Below are 16,786 nucleotides of genomic sequence, written 5' to 3'. Positions count from 1 at the left end.
CATCTCCTATTCATTTAGTGCATCGGTCAATAAGCCCAGAGATGCTGTATTTGAACTTTAAATTTCTCATGCAGGGAATCCAATAAATTCTTCCACAGATTCCCTTTGGCATCTGAGTAAATTTCTAGCGCCCTTTAAATTTTTATGGCTGTTTCTCCTCCTCTCTTACCCCAGAGGCAGTGTTTCACTACTTTCACAATTTCTCCATGACTTTACTTGCTGATCCCCCTCCCCCAGTGTTGAATTAACACATAGCTTCTAGACTCTGCTTGTTTCCCCCTGGATTATGTCTTTCTGGCCCTCCTTTTTGCCTCTTTCTTTCTTTCTTTCTTTCTTTCTTTCTTTCTTTCTTTCTTTCTTTCTTTCTTTCTCTTTCTCTTTCTCTCTTTTCTTCTTTCACACTCTATTATTGTCCTTAGTGCACAAACTGTAAGACATACTTACTATTCTCAAGGATTAACCTAAAAACATCCAAATCTAAGTTGCTGTGTATGCTTTATATATTCATATTTGTATTTATAGAAGCATTAAATTTTGCACAGGGTCATGCAGGAAAACATAGCAAAGGGGACCTTTGTATTAGTATGGGATCTGATTCAGAATAAAATCTGAGAGTTATAGAGCTCATATATAAATCTTATATGTCACTAATTTGTTTTCTCACACCTGATAAGCAAGGAAAATGTCAGATATTTTTGATAAGTTTTAATTCTTTAAGAGGCTATTGCTGTGAATATTCTTGAAAAATACCAAGATCAGAAACAACAAAGAATAGGACAAAATTATATTTAGTTGAACATATTCATTTGACAGTTCACAACTTAAATACAGTGAACATTAATTCAATAGATATGTATTTAAATGTACTACAGCAGCACATGATAAAATTGAACAAATTGAAGCAGTAAGTCTTAAGTATGCGACAGAGAAGCCAGTTCAAATCATATAAATTGGTTTAGCAGAGTTCACCTTATCATTTCGTCAGTCTTAATGATGATTATGGATAACTCATCATGATTTCACCATGGTGGTGAGTAAAGATATTAAAAGAGACCGAAGCACAGACTTATTGTATAGCCCTCATACTGATGTGATGCCTATAGAGGATCAATGATTCATGCATAGTATCACTGAATTCTCTTTACTGAAGTAAAGTTAACTTTTGGTTCTGTAAGGTAGAAGCTTCTTTAGTTTTTAAAGAAAGTAATCTGCATTATTTATGAATTGATTTTAATTTCAAAAGATGAGATTATTAATGATATATTTCTTTTACCTGTGACAAGACATGTCCTGATAAATTTAGATATTCATTGATAGGTAGCACCTCCAATGTGCAAAATTTTACTGTGAAATTATGTGAATTTGAATTCTACTTCTGTTTATGTTGGATTAAATTCATATTTCTAAATTCAGCAGCCTCTTCCCTCTCTTTCTTGGTTCATTTTCAACTGTCAAAAGTCACAGCTTTCCCAAAAGCATTATAAATAACATAAAACAAATGTAAACGAATGAGAAATAAAGATGACAAATTCCCAAGTTTTTTGGGGGGTGGGAAGGGAATGTATGAAAGTGCACTTTTTATTTTACTCACAATTAAATTCTGTATCAGTCTTCTACATTCAGGAAATTATGAAGCAGCAATAATTCTTACAAATTTTCTTTTAGTCTTACGCCTTCATTGATCTTTCCCATTAAAAAATAAATAAAAAAGTATACCCAAGCCCATTTTTACTCTGCATCACAGAAAATATATGGCAAATGTAGATAGTATGAAGAATCTATGGCTTATATATTTTTTTTGTTAGGTGCATGTCAAAATACATTAGCTGCATTTAATGATCAAATTTCTCCCTTGTAGAAGAATTTATCTCTAATTTTGTAATTTATACAGTAATGGAAATGTGATCAAAGAGTTTCTTTTATTTGATAATAATTCAGGAATATTGCACTTGAATCATCTGTGATGTCACTATATCTTTGACAACATAGGCCACCAAAAACAATTTGGTGAGTAAAATTGCATAAATATGTGTCTTATAGAAATGGAAAACAGATATTTTGTCTCTAAAACTTATTGTTTGAAATATCAGCCATTTTTCCAAAGAAAAAACATTTTTAGTGTCCTTTGCACTAAAATTTAACATACTTAAATCTCTTTTGTTTTTTGGAATAAAGGATGTTCTTGATAAGAATAGAACATGCCAGTATTTGAATTATTAAAATGAATTATTCCTGTAAATTTTTAAAAGCCGAATCTCTGCATAGCATCTATGCCTATTGAAGTAAGCAAGATATATTTTTTTAATTGTTTTTAAACTCAACTGAAACCATGTTTTAGTAAAAATAGTAAGTACTATTAAAGTTAAAGAGTGATGTTATATAATCAAAAGCTGTTTTATGACTTTTATTAGTATTCAGCCTCTATAATTACTTATATTTTGTTTTATTATCATCTACATTTTGAAGCTCACCAAGCACTGTAAAAAGTCCTGTAGCTGCCTGACAAACCACTCTAAAACTCAGTAGCTTAAAACAAATAGTATTTTACTTGCTCAAAATTGTGTTTACAATGTTGGGATCTTTAGCTAGGATCAAGCAAGAGCCAGGCATAGTGCAATGCATTGAATGGGACAATACCTGTGCATCCTTGGCGGTAAATGTTGATTCTGTTTCTTGGTCATCCTCCAGCCATTCCATGTGCCCAGCTTGAGCTACCTCAGAGAAGGGTGGTTTTTGTGTTCCAAGAAAGTATATCCAAGTAGCAAAACTCCATTATGCAAATGTTTTAAGAAGCTCATGCTTGCTTCATATTTACTAATGTTCCATTGACCAAAGCAAATCACATGACCAGACTAAGTCTCAATGTGGGAAGAGACCACACAAAGGTATGGCTATCTGGTGGTGTGATTCATCTGGAGTCATTCATCTAACAACACTGTTGTTCAGAATATGAGAATTCCTAGCAATTGGAGATCAAATTTGAAAGTAACCTTCCTAGTTTCATTTATTATTTTTATTATAACTTTTTTCCTTTTATGATTTGAAAACCATCCAGAAAATCATGAGTAATTAACTTTTATGCTGAAAGATGGTTGTGAACCTTAAGTTAACAAAATTTTCTCAGTAGTTTTCAATTAACAATTGAAATGGAAAAATAAAAGGGGTTGAGGATTGAGGTTTGGAGTTATAGATAGAATCATATTTTTGCAGAAACAAAGTTGGGACATTAGATTAAGATATCAGTATAAAAAAATCAATGACAGCTGACACATCTTAGTATAGTAACAATGGGTACTGTACCATTTTAATTTATCATCTTGTACTTGATGATAAAAGAACTTGATAGGTTCTTTCCTCTCTGCTGTTTAAAGATCGTACATATTAGCTTTGCAATTTTTATATAATAAGCACACCAAGTAGCTCTTTTAAAGAAATCTCCATTATATCTGTGCCTTCCAAAAAATACATAACAGTTTTGTATTTTTATGACTTCAGTTTGTTAATTCTCATCTCTCATGTCTCAAAGCGGACTATAGAACATAGAGTAACTTGGATGCTGAAGCAGAAAAACTCTTTAATCGCTGTATATGACCTCCTCAATATTACTGAGTAAGTATCTCACATATGGCCTCCCTTGTAGCCTGGGTTACATATTCTTAGAAATCTCACCCAAAATAACTTCCTACTGAAGCTCTGGTCATCAGCGCTCTTACTTCCATCCATTCCTTTTCTCATCTGATGTGGTTTTCTGATCTGAATCTTTTTTCCTTTTCTTTCTTTATCTTTTCAAAGATTCTATTGTAAGAATCTCTATTTCTGGACAACCCACTTTAAATTCCTTTAGAGGTTCCCAACACCCAGTTTTCTTTTTCAAAGTGATCTTCAATAGAAGTGAGTGGAACTGATATTCTAGTAGATGTGAAAAAATATATAGAAATAAATTTGCATATATTTGAAACTCACATAATAGGAACTAAAATTGGAGAGGGATTACTTTACATGTAAAAGTGCTTTTCAGATTGTAAAGTGCTATACAAATTTAAGGCATTATTATGAATAATAATGGTGATGTTGATGGTGATCATGAAATCAGTAGCCTTTACTAAAGACTAGTTCAGCCATGAGGAGTTGTTCAGTTAATTTAATATTCCTCGTAGAATACCTTCCAAATCATTGAACTGTCCACATTATAATAGCAGCTATTTCAGGAAGATTTTTTACGTGGATTCATTTACATATCAGAGATTTCTTGAATGTTCACTTTCAATGCTAATCTGTGTAAGGTGAAAGTTAGAACTTGGAATCCCTATTGTCATGTGGAGTAATTAGCAGATAATTTGATAATTGACTAGGTCTGCTATTTTTAATAGATTCTCCCCAAGTCTATAAATGTTTAGTTTATTTTAAAACCCATCCTACAACAAGATATGGAGATTATATGTGTGTTATTTTGCCTAGAATGTAAAATCGATGGTAAACCTTAAGTACTGAAGGGACATCATTATCAACTAATGATTGATGTGCTAAAAGTCATTTACACCTGCCAGGAATATAGATTGTGACACTACTAATTTAACTGGCAGTGGGTATACTAACATAGCAGCCATGTAAACCAGTAGTCCACCATCTGTAAAATTTTATGTGTATTTTGTGCACATACCTATACCATATTTTGACAACTTCAAATCAGCTTTAATCTGTCAATTTCAAAGTTTGTCATCAGAAAGTTCATCTGAAGGAGAATGCCTGTTCAATTCATGTTAAATGCAAAATGATTATAGTAGATGACACTTAAAAATGCACCATTTCTTGGAAAAATAAAGTTGTTTAACATGGTTATTATGTACTTTCAAGGCATAATACAGTTTTTTAAAAGCACATCTTAAAACACCAATATACAGTAGTATAATGGAAGATATATTTACTCATAGAAGGCATATGGCAATAGCAGTAAAAGTAAAGATGCTTTTCTCTGCAATAATTCTTCATTCACGTAACAATATGTAACGGGATAAAAAATGGTGTAGTGCTGAATTTTCATTTCTGGTTCAACTTGAGGGAGGCTTGACACTCTATTGCAAAATGAACATTTTTTTTTTTTTTAGATTTTATTTATTTATTTATTCATGATAATCACAGAGAGAGAGAGAGAGAGAGAGAGAGAGGCAGCAACACAGGCAGAGGGAGAAGCAGGCTCCATGCACCGGGAGCCCGACGTGGGATTCGATTCCCGGGTCTCCAGGATCACGCCCTGGGCCAAAGGCAGGCGCCAAACCGCTGCGCCACCCAGGGATCCCGAACATTTTTTTTCTACAGTGTCCACAGCCTTTCCATTCTTGACACTTAAAGCTATTTGGCTTTAGCAAAGGATGGGTCCCTTTGGCAGAGAATCCAGGCTATCTTTCCACAGTGTCCTCTCAAACTTCCCACTGGCTGCTTTAAAGAACAGCTAAAAAATATTAAGGTACAAAAAAGGCTCACCTTTTTTACCTCAAAGAAATTCTAGTAAGGAGAAGTGAGAAAAGAAAGATGCCCCAAGATGACACTCTATCTGACACACGATCACTCGTGAATTTTTAAGTTTTTGTTTCTCCTAATGTTAATCTATTTTGCTTAGATGTTACATGTTGCATTAAGTGAACCAGCAAAAGGAAAATAATAATTCATGAAATATTTGTTAAAGAAAGTGATAAACAGCATAGTTCTTTAAAAATTGTAATGGGTATAATCATAGAAAGTGCGTGAATGGTGCCTATGTTTAATTCAATGTTAGAATCTATGAAAACACATATACTCCATGTCAGGTATACAAGGAGGATTATGTATTTTTTTGACTTATGCTTTTTAAGTGATTGAGAAATATTTGCCATAGTCTTTTTTACTGTGTTACACAAATTTTGGACCTATTTAAATAAAAGTTTCCTTTTGTTCAATACCCTTTGCTATAATTGTATAACAATTGAAGAGCGTTTCTATTAAAAAATAGGTTTTGTTTGGTGGAAGGTGAGTAGTCTTGTGCTTTTGTTACATTCTGACAGCTGACAGATTTTGCTTTTCTGCCGAAAAGTATGTGTATATTTATCTGCACACACAGAGTGCACTAAATAACTGTTTAATTTTTCTTTTTTTCTTGTATTTGGAAACTATTATAATTATACATAATGTTCCTATTTATATATCAAACACTGTTACAGAGAATCATGTGTACAGGTTATATAAAGAGTATCTGCTTGTTTTCCTTTTAAATTCTAAGTGAAATCAGTTTCAGCAACATGACGAGTTTTAGGGATATATCCTTCAAAACAGAAGCTTGACCTCATCTTCTGCTGTACTTTGCAGTTGGCTGTTTATTTTGCAGCTGGCTGTTTATGCCACCATTAAAATTTTTTTCTTTATGCAAGGTCACCAATAACCCCCTAACTGATACATTAAGTACTGATTCTTTCCTTTTTCTCTTTTTTCACTCTGCAGTGTTTGAAAATGCTGATCAACTCCTATTGAAGATTTGATTCCTTACTCTGATTATTCCTTTTTCTTCTCTTCATAGTCCTTAACCAGTTACCCGATTCTGAATGTTCACCATTAAATCATCACTCTTTCTTCTTTTTTTGCTATATCTAACCAAATCTCATAAAGTCTTATCCATTAAACCATTTCACATCTCTCCCTAGACCACCTTACCAATGTCAATTCCTTTCTCAAAATATCCTCCAGACATGATTTACTCAAACAATATTTATTCAGTCACAAGTATAAATTCCACACCAGGCTTAATTCTGAAGTTATCAATGAGAGAAAAAAACAACCAACATGGTCATTGCCATCATGGTGCCTTGATTCTTGCAGGAAAATAAAATTTCAAACAATCAGACAAAGCCATGTAAAATTAATCTGTGATGAAGATTATGAATGGAAATGCTATAAATGAATGTAATAAAAAGATCAGACCAGGGGTGGCTGCTGTTAGAAGTGATAGTTAAATTGAGATATGAAGGCCGATAGTAGGCATTAACTAGGTCAGAAGAGGCATGAATGTTTCAAACCATGGACAAAACAGGTTTATAGGCCTTTCATGGGAATGCCCTGGATTGTTTGTGTCTGAAAAAGGCCAGTGTCACTGGGGCACATGTGAGATAAAACTAGTCAGGAAAAGTCAGATCTTATTGACCTGTAAACTGTGTCAAATCAAAGAATTTTTATCTTTATCCTTTGAGCAAATTTTCAAGCAGTCTGAGGGGGTGCTGTGATATGACAGATATTTATTTTGAAAATAAAACACTAGGAGCAGATTGGAGAAAAGAGTTGAGGGAAGCCAGAGAAGTAGAGGAGAATCATGGAGAAACTAGTGAGGTGGTGTTCTAGGTGAAGATAATGGTAGCTTAATCTGCTGCATGTGGTACCAACAGAGGACTCGATGGCTGATTCAAAAGATATTTAGGGAATAAAACTTTCAGGACTTGGTGATAGATTGATGTAGAAAAAGCAATGAAAGAATGTGAAAAAAGGCATGGTGATAAAATCCTGACTTCTAAATAAATACTATAAAATACAGGACATGAGCTAAATTTGAATTTCAGGTAAATAATGATTTTTTTGTTTGTTTTTAGTGTAAGTATATCCCATGCAATATTTGGGACATGTATATACTAAAATATTATTTGTCATTTTATGAAATTCAAGTTTACTTGGCAAATCTGGTAACTCTCTTTCTGACCTGCCATCTCTGAATTAAAATAATAGGAGAGAACAGGAGCAGAATATGAATATGGTTTTGCTCACTTTGAGTCACCTTTAACTCTAGGACACCTGAGAAGAAATGTCAGAAAGATACGTGGATCTGAAGCTGAGAATAAATGTCTGGAATTACAATATTTTTATATGCTGTCTCCAGAAATATCTTGATTTCACATGTTCTATTTTCTCATCAAATCATTTCCTTGAATTAATTTCATCATTTTCATTAGTGATGCTATCATTATCTCAAGGAAACAGAAACACAACTTAATAATTACTATGGGTTTCTCTGTTCCCTTGCTTTATCAGTTCATTCAATCAGGCCTTGCTACTATGGGCCCAATATCAATACCTCTCAATATCTATTATCTATCTTTTATAATCTTATTAATTTGAATACTCAGTACTTTAAAAACATTATTTTTAAAAATTCCAGTCAGTTTTTAGTCTATGTTGCTTCTAGAATGTCCTTCTATGTCTATAGCATCAGTCTTTAAACGTGTAGTGACTTCATATTTCCTACAAAATGAAAGTCACTATAATCTTGTTTTCATGAAATGACTAAGGTAATTTTCTTGAACATAGAACCTAGAGGGCCAAATAGATCTTTAAACAAAGGCAAGCATTTATGATAAATGAAATTTTACTTTCCATATAGTAGAAATGAGCAGGCGAAACTTAAGGGGAATAATTTAATTACATACTACCCTAGAAACAATATCCTAAGAATGAAAGAGTAAAGGGGTAAGATTCACAAGTGTCAGAAAACAACTCAACCCATTATTGTATTGATCGTTTAAGCATGAACCTGAAAACACAGAATATGAGTACAGTATCATGAAGGTGTAAGTCCTTGAGGGGTAAAAAATACATTGGTATTTTTCACTTAGAATTTCATAATTGTTTTGAATTGAACAATTTTAGTGCCTCTACCATCCTATACCATCGACCTGTCACTATTTTCACTGAAACTATTATTCAATTTTAAGTTAATGAGAATGCTTCTAGTTTCACTACTATGCTCTGACTGGAGAACTGGTTTATTACACCTCACTTTTCTGCTGAGAGTCCTTCTGTTTTGTTATTCCAAGTATGAACAGTACATTTCACTGATCTCTCAGGTGAGTAAATATATGCGTAGTGAAGAATGAGCATGGTTTAATAGAAAGGAGAAAAGTAAAAGCCAAAGACTTTCTGAGAGTTACCCAATTTTTACTAGTAGAGATTATCCATTTTCTTAAAACCCAACATATTTCTGAATCACTCTGAAGCTATTGTCTTGTTCTTTTCTTCTTTTGTAGTTAGATTTATATATGTATGCTCTAAAGAATAGAAAATAATTTGACAAGAGTACTTCTAAAATAGTGTTTGTTTGCACTGAGTGCAAACTGGTGCAGTCAGTCTGGAAAACAGTATGGAGTTTCCTCAAAAAGTTAAAAATAGAAATACCTTACAATTCAGCAATTGCACTACTAGGTACTTACCCAAAAGATACAAAAATCTAGTTTTGAAGGGGTACATGTACCCTGGTGTCTATAGCAGCATTATCAACAATAGCCAAACTATGGAAAGAACCCAAATGCCCCTTGACTGATGAGTGGATAAAGAGCTGATATCTATCTATCATCTATCTATCTATCTATCTATCTATCTATCTATCTATCTATCTATCTATCCATCCACACAGACACACACACACACACACACACAATGGAATATTATCAATCATCAAAAAGAATGAAATCTTGTCATTTGCAATGATGTGGATGGAGCTAGAGTGTATTATGCTAAGAAAAATAAGTCAGAGAAAGACAAATACCATATGATTTCACTCATATGTGGAATTTAAGAAAGAAAAGAAATGAACATGTGGTAGAGGGAAAAAGAGAAGGAATCAAACTATAAGAGACTCTTAATGATAGAAAACAAACTGAGGGTTGATGGAGGGAGGTGAGTAGGGGAGGGGCTAGATGGATGATGGGCATTCAGGAGGGCACTTGTGATGAGCACTGGGTATTGTATGTAAGTGATGAACCACTGAATTCTACTCCTGAAACTAATAGTGCACTGCATGTTACTTAACTAGAATTTGAATGTAAATTTGAAAAACAAATAGTATTTGTTGGAGACCACTGAGACAATAGAATACTAAGACAAATGAAATCATTATTCATATAACAAATGAAGTCGTAGTTGATTTAGAGGGGTTACTGTTGGGAAATAAACTTTCAAGAAAAATGCAACACCCTGATAAAAACTGTCACTTGGTTCCATATTGTACCTTGTCAGTGATATATTTCATCTTCAATAGGATGACATGTGCTAGTTGGTTTTGCAGTTATGAGTCAAGCCATTCAATTCCTGTGAATGTTTTTCAAAGCAGGGAAGGGGAAGAATGAGAAGAGGGAAGGGACGTAAACTGACTCTGCACTTGGGATTGCTTCCGTGGACATTTCATCAACACACAGAATCCTTATTCTCATAGCTTTGTCTTAGCCTCTCTTAACATTATTTTGTTTTTCCTTGCATGTATCAGACCTTAATTTCAAAGTCATCTCAAAAAAAGTCTCTGCTTTATCTAGAGATTTACTCAGGCTCCCCGCCGCCCCCAACTGTCCTCTGGTTCCATGTCTAGAATGCTGTCCTTTCCCATCTTGAGTAGCTGAATTCTTAACTCATCCCTTCTCTCCTAAGCTGTGGTCCTCTGAGAGGTCAGAGTAGCAGGGACTTAGACTATTTTTTAGTAAGAGAGTCATTAAGACCAAAATGTGGAAAAGGTCAACATGGCAATCAAGTATTGTCGAAATGTAAGTTAGAATCAGGGAGGGAAGGTAAACAATAACTTAATTCTCATTACTATTATCTGTAGTCTTCTCCCAATGCCAAGATCCTGAGAATTTGCAAAGAAAAAGAAGAAGCAGAAGATAGCTGATATGTGTCTTGTCCTTTGCCATTTTAAAAATTCATAATACCATGATAAAGCCAGATGCCTCTGTGCCCTGTGTAACGTGGAGACTCGAAAAGGTGTAGGTACTGGATACCAGCTAGAATTGCCTCTTCTCTCACCTGGTCACCAGGGGCTCTAAGGGACAGTGGCAAAATTGCCTCCAGACACATACAGAGAAAATCTAACGTGACGATGTCGTATCAAATAATAGGAAAACGTTACACAATGTGTGGACACAATATTATGCTTTGGGAAATTAATACGTGTTGTGGCTGACTCAGAAGAATGTAATTCAAAATGTGGGTAGGAGAAGTCAGGCCACGAAGAACCCTGTCAGCCAGTGTAAAATTCAGGTTTATATCTTAAAGGTAATTTTAAAAATTTGCTTAATAGTAAGTGGTTCTCATACTTCATGCTTATTACAGAGTGTCTATAATATTCTGACAACAAATATTTGCTTAGTACCTGCTACATGGAAGTCATTGAAATGCTTCCTTTTCTAAGAATTCCTTGATCCCTCAAATAAAATTTAAACTCTGCCTCTTCCAAATCCTTATAGCTTTTTCCTTTAGATTTCAACCTTTTATTGGGTAATATATTTTTAAATATAAATGTGACTGTTAACTTCTAGCTCTCTGTCAAAAATTTACAACAGACACAAAATCAGCTTTTCTCCTTATCGTTGCTTTTGCAGTTAAAATACTTTGTAGAACAAGACTGTTTGTAAGAGGAGTCCATTCTGGGGTAGCGTTGTATTGAAGTTTGTCACAACTGAGAAGCAGCTTTAATTAGGAGGTCGAAGCGAACCTTAACCTTTGATGTTCTCTGTACTTTAGATCATAAAGGGGACAGGATACAGTATTAAGTCTCCAAATTCCGAACTTCTGGAGCCGTCTCAGGAAGCCCTGCTAAGGCTTAACTCTTCATTTCCTAGCCTTTGACTGAGAAGGGAACAAATGCACTTGAGATCAGTGACCACGGGCAGATTATATGAGTAGGTGTGCTGTCAACTTGTCCTCAGTCAGTACTTAGTTGCTCTCACTAAATTCATTTGTCGTTGGTGATGTTGCTATCCACATGGGCAGGGAGTTCAGAGAAGCCATGATTTTAACCCTGGAGATGACAAGATTGGCAGTAAAGGATTACTATGAAGTGAAGCAAGCTTACACGCTATCCAATTAACTTTAGAACTTTTGTGTGCACTCACAACTGAAAGAAAAATTGTTTCATCACTGAGGAAGGAAGTCTTTCTGGAAATAATTGCTATAGCATCCAATTACTTTTGAAACCTGAATTAGTAAACCAGAGGTATCTCAATCAACTAGATGCCGCATAGCGCAAGCCACACTTCCTGAGTGGTCTGCAGTGGCAATGAATATTAATTTTCATCATTCTTTGAAATTAAAGAAGAGGAATAAAGATTCCAGATCACTGTTTCCTGAAGCTTGCTTGGTCCACGGACAGTTTTGCATCAGAATCATGTGTGCTTTATTCACTTATTTAATTGTTAGTAATTTTTCTTTTATTCATTCATGCGTTATTTATAAGGTATTTATCATGTGCCAAATGCTGTTTAATGTTCGGGGACTGCACTGGTACCTAAGAAAGTCTCTTCTCTTGCTCTTAGACATTAGAAAAGAAATTATCCTGGGCCCTTCTCAGACCCATCACGTAAGAATATCTGGTGATCAGGCCTTCTGAGGTTTTGTCCTTGATGTCTAGGGAACATTGCTGACAAAGAGAAGCTGTCCACAGTTAACCATTTCTAGGCTCAGTACAACTTGAGACAACTTTTACAAATGTACAAATCAACCAAACTGCATATTTGAAATAAAGAGTTCTTTTTATGTATTTATAAGTACACACACACACACACACACACACACACCTCCAGTTTTCCCACCAACTCGGGAGGCTGAAGATACAGATGGCAAACTTAAACATTTCTATTTGGACATGTTTCTGTGAGTACTACGTAACTCTTCGACTGATTTATTCAAGCCTGTCCAACTTCTCCGTGATTTCCAAATTTGATTGCTTCTTTCATTCTATTCTTTTCCCTCTACCATCTTTTATATATATTTAAAAATATATATATATTGTTATATATGCCGGATATGATCTGTTGTTTCCTCTGCTTCATCAATGACATTAATGTTTTTCAGATTGTAAATTTACTACTAATGTCGGTCTTGTGGTGATTCCACACTGCTCTTTTGTCCACTTTGAACTATAATTTAAGCCCTGACTTCTTTCGTGTATTCTGACTGGATTCTTCTTCCCTTGTAGATTTTCTGATTATTTTTTTGGAAATGTCATTTTTGAGTGGGAAGGAGATCAATATCTTAACTATACTTTCTTTTTTTTCAATGTGTCACCTGCTTATGTTGGAAGGCCTAGGCCCCACACAGCCAATAAAGTTAGCAAAGTCACTGCCCCAAAGATAAAGTGAGACTAATTTGCTTTGGCAGCCAACATACCCCAAGAGATTTGGGAGCCCAGCCAACCTGAACTTGGAAGCAGTGATGAAGCTGTCGACTGCCCGAGACTCTTTTCGTTCTGATTCAGTGCGAAAAGGGTGGCACAGTACAAAGTGGTACCCAACTAGATTCAATGAGGCTGGGAGTTCATCCCAGATATTGTATCATCAACCAGGCCATGATTAAGACAGGAAATAATGTAGAATAAGAAAATGTATCTCTGACAGAAAACATTTTAGGGTATTAAATATGTTAATTGTACAGCAGTATTTTTATGAGAGAAAGCTACAAATATTTTTCTAAGTATAATTTCAGTGACTTTATTTAGTTACGTTTCATGCCCCAGTATCCTTGTGTTTTGCTGAAATACATTTAAAGAACACAGTTGAGATTTCAGCTGTTTAGTTGGATGCTTTCAGTTGAATTTTTTTTCTATGAATTACCTTGAAGTACCTCCCCAAAGAACATATCCAGGATGTTCTTAATTAACTTCAGAGTAGGTATGAGCTGTTAGCAATTTCTCAGTGTCAGAATCAAATACAGTCACTTTCACTGAACCATTTCATACATGGAAATCCATAGAAAAGTAAATCATGTAGCCATTAAAAGCATCCTGAGCCCCAAACAAGAAAATAGGCAAGTTATGACAAAAATGAGCAAGATAGTAATTAATATACAGGTAATAATTAACATGCAGAGTTTTAATAACTCCTTCATTGAATTTACTATATGAAACTTATTTATAGCCCTGGAAAGTGATATGGGCCCACCTTCAGGTTTTCAATTATTAAATTGGAAGACTTGGTTTAGAATTTTGTAGGAATTAGTAGAATGTACCTAGTATAAAGCTATTGTAAAGATACTTAGAAAATTATTTATTATCTTGAAGGCTTTTTGTGATAGATTAATCTGTATATTATGCAAGATGCCGTAGTTTGTTTGACATTCAGGTATTCCTTTGAAGCCAAGCCAAGATAATGAAGTACTTATATTCTTAGTCCTAATTTCTCCCACCATTTATTTCTGTCATCCTGCTGCTTGGCAGCTGCAAACCTAGCTCTTACCTCTAGGCAAACAGTCAAGCAAGCATCTCTCCCGAACTAATGGCCATGTGGCTCCTTGGATTAATTGGCAAGTCAATGGTGCAGCCTGTATGTTGTTTCCCCAGGAGACCTGGTACTTCACATCAGCAACTTTTTGATTTTAGTTTGGCCTTAAGTTTGCTCCCAATCTTAACCCTTTCTAGGCCACTTTTATTCCAATGGATGGCTATAGTAAGTATACAGCTCTTATGATAGGGGATATATCTTTCAAAAAGACTGTAGGAAAGTGGGAAAGAACAACTGATTAAATTGCAAAATAAGTAAACCTTTGGAAGATAAATGTTTCTTTTTAAAATCAACTTTTTATGTGACCTATACTGTGCAGAAAGAACTTTTGAAGGATCCTAAGACAAACCATTTTTGATGACATTTGCTGGATAGTTTTTCTTGGAATTATTATTTAAATTCTTTCCTTTATATGTAATCACCCTTAGGCAGAAGAGGTTGAAAATTGGAACTTCTTGTTCTGATGGGACCACAAACTTTCTAAATGAATTTGAGAATATTGCATGAAGTATGCTTTCTTCTGCATAGAATTAATTTTGATGAAGTAAGATATTTTCTGATTTTAAAATTCTGGATATATTTTTAAAAATTCAGCCAGTGATTCTAAATTTATTATCTAGAAATTGAAACAGACCTCAGTTACCTCTAATTAGTTTGTCTGCTTAACAAAAATAATTTTGTCAGACCTCAGGTGTTCTTTATTTTTTATTCTAATCACTACTGGAATTGAATGTTTCAGAAGGAAACAGCAAAGGCTAATTCTGCTTAGAAATTATTCTCTTAAAATGACCCAGTGCTCCAGACCAGTGTTGTCTACTGGAAACAGAGATTGGGCCACATAACTTTATTTTAAATAACTTGAAATTTTCTAATACTCATGTTTAAAAACAAAAAGGGGGCAGATAAAATTAACTTTAGCAATATATTTTAAGCCAGTATATCCAACATATTATCCTTACAGTATATAGTTAATATTTTAAGATTTATTAATGGTATATTTTACATTTTTCTTGTGTATTTTCCACTTTCAAAAAGTCAGCGAGGCACTAAATTTTTTCCCGTTTTACTAAGAAATAATTGATGTTACATCACTGTGTATGTGTAAGGCACACAGCATAATGGTTTGATTTATATATATTGTGAAATGGTTACTACAATGGGTTTAGTCAACATCTATCATTTTATAGACATAATAAAAAGAAAACAAATTCTCCCTTGGATGGGAACTCTTAGCGAGTTTCCCATGTATAATAAAAGCAATTTCAGCTATAGTCATCATGTTGTGCATTGCATCCCTAGTACTTATTCATTTTATACCTGGAAGTTTAACTTTTTTTTTGAAGTATAACTTTTGTGCCATCTTCCTCCAGTCCCCCCTCCCTGCCTCATACTCACAAGTCTGATCTCATACAGTATTTGTCTTTCTCTGACTTATTTCACCGAGCATAATGCCTTCAAGGTCCATCCACATTGCTGCAAATGATAGGATCTCCTCATTTTTAATGGCTGAATAATGTTCCATTGTATATATACCATAACTTCTTTAGCCATGCCTTCATTGATGGACAATTAGGTTGTTTCCATGTCTTGGCTGTTGTAAATAAGGCTTCTGTGAACATGTGGGTGCAGGTGTCTGTTTAAGATAGTGTTCTTATTTCTTTTGGATATATTCCCAAAGCAGAATCACTGGATTATATGCTGATTCTATTTTTAATTGTTTGAGGAACCCTCATATTTTCCATAGTGGGTGTACCAATTTATAGTCCTCCCAATATGACACAAAAGTTCCCTTTTCTCCACATCCATATTACCATTTATTATCCCTTTGTTTTTGATGATGGCCACTCTAACAGGAATGAAGCAGTATTCCATTGTGGTTTTAATTTGCATTTCTCTAATGACTAGTGCGGTTGAGTATCTTTTCATGTACCTGTTGGCTTTGTGTATACTTTGAAGATATGCCTATTCAGGTCTTTTGTCCTTTTGTTAACTGAATTATTTGTTTTATTGCTATTGAGTTGTATGAGTTATTTATATATTTTGGATATTAACCCTTTATTGGATATACAGTTTACAAATATTTTTTTTCCATTCTGTAGGTTGTTTTCTCTCTTTGCTGATGTTTTGTCTTGCTGAGGCACTAACTTTTTTTCAGAAACACTTAATATGCACTTTTATTCATAAAATTTATAACTGGAAAAGTAGATTCATACCTAAAAATTGTTCTGTACATATTTTAAAAGTTCTTAATTAATTTTGAATTTAATTTTAATTAAATTTAAATTTAATTTAACTTAAAACCTGAGTCCCTTAGTGGTACAGGCCACATTTCAACTGTTCAGTAATCATAGATGGCAAGTGGTACCATATTGTACAGTGTGTATCTAAAGGTAGGCCTAAATCTCACTGGGAGCAAACTTGAAATTTTGAAGACTTCTTAGTTAATAATAACAAAAAATAATTTTACAGGCTGAAAGTGATTTTCCTGTTAAATTCATGAAGTTTAATGATATGTT

At 34.1% G+C, this 16,786-nt stretch overlaps 1 long non-coding RNA gene across 12 annotated transcripts in view; it reads left to right on the top strand.

Annotated features, from left to right (window-relative positions):
- The window catches only part of LOC140613213 (uncharacterized), a 541,366-nt gene that overhangs the window by 518,041 nt on the left and 6,539 nt on the right, over window positions 1–16,786 (top strand). For 11 of the 12 annotated variants that reach the window (XR_012014428.1, XR_012014406.1, XR_012014395.1 and 8 more), the window contains 2 exons: window positions 1,939–2,007; window positions 3,527–3,609. The exons of the other annotated variant lie outside the window; for it this stretch is intronic. This is a non-coding gene — a long non-coding RNA (uncharacterized lncRNA). The remainder of the gene's footprint in view (window positions 1–1,938; window positions 2,008–3,526; window positions 3,610–16,786) is intronic. 12 annotated transcript variants of the gene reach the window in all.

This window comes from Canis lupus, chromosome 2 (assembly GCF_048164855.1).
Source record: "Canis lupus baileyi chromosome 2, mCanLup2.hap1, whole genome shotgun sequence".
NCBI classification, from domain to species: domain Eukaryota; kingdom Metazoa; phylum Chordata; class Mammalia; order Carnivora; family Canidae; genus Canis; species Canis lupus.
Note: the sequence above shows the minus strand (reverse complement) of the source record. Positions and strands in the feature narration are given on the sequence as shown.